Genomic DNA, 3,444 nt, shown 5'->3' on the forward strand with positions numbered 1-3,444 from the left:
TATATATATATATATATATATATATATATATATATATATATGCTTACCATTTAGTGTTAATGTTGTCATATTAAAGGATTTGGATTCATATCATTGGAACCTTTTATAGTGTTTTTGCAATTACTATTAAATAAAGTTGTCCTAACCTTCTTGGGCTCAATTGTTAGTGTCATTCCTTATCATGTTTTGATTATTAAATGGGTTGGATACCATATGTATTGTTATGGACATTAAGTGCTAACAGTAGTTTAAGGAGAAACTTAGAAAAATTACAATATTTATAGGGTTATTAAAGTTAAATAGCTATAAGTATGATATGTATAAAAAATAACTACATTTTAGCTCTTTTTCTAGTAATATTATTGTATATGCTTTTTATTTTTCTATTTATACATTGATACAATTTTAATTATAATGAACTAAATCAGGAAACTGCATAAATTGTATGAATTCAAATTAGTATCTTTATTTATAAAATTTAAAGTATTAATATATCAAGAATACAAGTATTTGTAAAAACTTAATGTATTAATACATTAAACAAGATAAAGTATAACAATTCAACATATGAACACGATAATTTTAAAAATGAATCCATTGTTGTTAAACAAAAAATGAATACACTAATATAGTATACATATGAACATTGTTTTTTAACAAAAGATGAATATATTTGACAAATACGTAAACAAAAAAAATGGAAAATAATAGAATGTGTAGGTAGAAAAAGTGTGCAAGTATTCAGTTGTATAAAAAAATGAAAAAAATCACAAACATCAATCTCTTTATGGTCAAGTTTTTCTTATAATACTTGTGGCTTGGTGTTGACTCATGTATTTGTTTATAAAAAATTGTATTAATGTATCTAATTATGCTTGTATTGCCTAATTAAACTTTCAAATTTGATAGATTACTTATGTATTCAAATATACCTGTATTCAAAAATTACCATTTCAACTTGTGTTAATATTAGTATACAAGTATCTATGTATATAACTATTCTACTATATACAAATTTGACGAGTACACAAACCTCAATCTCTTTTTGTTCGTGTTCTTCTTGTACTACTCTTTTTTTATAACTATAGTCATTGTAATATAGAAACAAGTCAATTGAAAGCCTATATATAAAAATAGATGCAACATATATGTATACAACTATGATTTATATAAAGACGAGGAGAAAATCAATCAAGTGATATCTGATGAATTCAAATTACAAAAATTGCCCCTAAAATCATCAAAAAGATCTTAAATTGAAAGAAATTTGGGAGAAAAATACATAAATTTTGTGATATAGAAAGATTGATGAAAGAGAGTATTAGTGAGGGTAAACATGGGGAACCAATCATATAAAACATGCCCACACATCATAAAGTAGGTTTGTAACAATAATTTTCCTATTTAACTTTTCTAATTATTTTTATATATACTTAACTTTACTATTTATTGTGTAATTATATCCATATAACAAAAAAAAATTTGTAGCTATTTATTTTATATGTATATTAATTTTTGCCATATTTTGTAGTTTTTCCTGTTTAAATAGTCATTTGTTTTATCATTAGCATGGCTCGAGTCTATGGAATTTGTACTCCTTATCTAGATCCACTCTTTAATTCAATCGACCCACTTGCCATATATTTGTTAAAGAGTTGTTATGATTTGTCTTCGGTATATTTTTGCTCTATTAATTTCGGATGCTAATTAATTTTTTTTTAATTTTGTTCTTTTACATGTGATACCAATCTAAGTTCATTTTGGACTCATTCCCTGCATTTCCTTAGGTCGAATTTCTTTCGAGTCAGCCCCGTCAATGTTCGATGATGCTGGAAGCTGAAACAGGCCCCGAACAGTCCAAAACTGGTTGTATGCTCCCTGTATACATCAGTATACACTAGTATACACCATGAAAATATTGATATACAGGTCAAAATGCAACAAACAATAGACAAAAACAAAGATACAGGTTGGAGGCGTCAAGGTGGACTGTACACAGTCGATATATGGGTCTATATACAAGAAGTGGTGCTAATATGCAAGCTGTATATACTGATATACGGCTTTTGTATACAAAAATGGGTTTTGATTAAAACCCCAAAAGTAGCAGCAAATTTGGCTAAGAAAGTCCAAGTTCATCTTCTCCTTTATTCCCTTAACTTACTTAATTGTGATTATTTATTGCTTTGTGTTTTTTGTTAACTCTAACTTTAAATAACTTGATTAAATTCCCCAAAAGATGAATCGTATTCATTATGTTTGTTCGTCTTGATATAATTATTTAATTATTTTTAAACAATTGTATCATTATAAATGATCTTTAGTCAAAAAAATTTAACTTTTCTTATATTAATTTAAGTTATTCTTATGTTTTAGTTAACCAATTTGGTTTAAATGTAAATCCAACTTTCCAAAAAATTAAAAAATGTTCTTGTAACTATTTTCTCAAGTTAATCGAACATTTTAATTTACTATTATTATGTATATATCAAAAGTTTTTTCCTAAAAAATAGTTAAAATATTTAACCTAAGCCGTAGGATAACCGCATGTTAGAGGACGCATCAAATGCCTTAAGAATCTTCTTGAAGGGTAAATAAGAACTTCTTACCCATTTTCTCTAAATTTATTTATATAAACATTTAATCTGTTAAAATCTTTTTAAATTAAGTTTTCTTAATGTCTTTAAAAAATGAAGTGGCGTCTCTTTTCTAAGTATTTTGCTAAATTATTTTATACTTAAAAACATTTCAAAAAGTAATTTTACTAAAGGCGGTAAAATTACAGCATAACACATGGCTATTAGTAACATGCTAAAGTAGCAACATCGATTGAAACTTTATGAAACAACAAAAAGATCGAAGGGTATTTCATTGAAAAGTCATTTTAACTTTTCACTGTCTCACACAATGAAGAAGCAGGGAACCATTCTTTCATTGACCCATTGATCATTTGACACATGTGGTATGAAACACGTGCTACGATGTTTTCTCCTTATATTGGGTTATGTGTCTCATTCTTTTTATTATCCAACTTCGTATAGACGTTAATATAAACACCTTAAGATGTTTAACCTCAGTTTCTCTTTTTCATTGATCCTTACATTCATTTTCTTTGAAAAAATTTTGTTTGGCTCATAAAACAAGTCATAATTTGGTGGTGGAACTCATCTCTTTACGTTTTTCAACGTAAGAGGCGGTTGCTCGTGTGAGATAGTCAATCTCGCGACTTGTTCAACACACTTTATTTGTTACAAATTATCACATGCATATTATATTTGAATATAAATTCAATTTGTATAGAAGAGAATATTATAACAATCAAGTTATTCTACAATAATGAAATATCATCATATTCTACACAAATCAAGAGCCTTAACATGTTTTTCAAACAAGTCCCTAGAGATTCCCTTCGTAAGAGGATCAACTATTATTTCACATGTACAA

The 3,444-nt window shown here is 26.8% G+C and overlaps 1 long non-coding RNA gene across 1 annotated transcript in view; it reads left to right on the plus strand.

Annotated features, from left to right (window-relative positions):
• Positions 1-2,246, plus strand: part of LOC107015102 — a 5,921-nt gene extending 3,675 nt beyond the window's left edge. The window contains exon 2 of the long non-coding RNA XR_001456295.2: positions 1,788-2,246. This is a non-coding gene — a long non-coding RNA (uncharacterized LOC107015102). The remainder of the gene's footprint in view (positions 1-1,787) is intronic.
• The last annotated feature ends 1,198 nt before the right edge of the window (positions 2,247-3,444 follow it).

The sequence above is a fragment of the Solanum pennellii genome, chromosome 1 (genome assembly GCF_001406875.1).
Source record: "Solanum pennellii chromosome 1, SPENNV200".
Lineage (NCBI taxonomy): Eukaryota > Viridiplantae > Streptophyta > Magnoliopsida > Solanales > Solanaceae > Solanum > Solanum pennellii.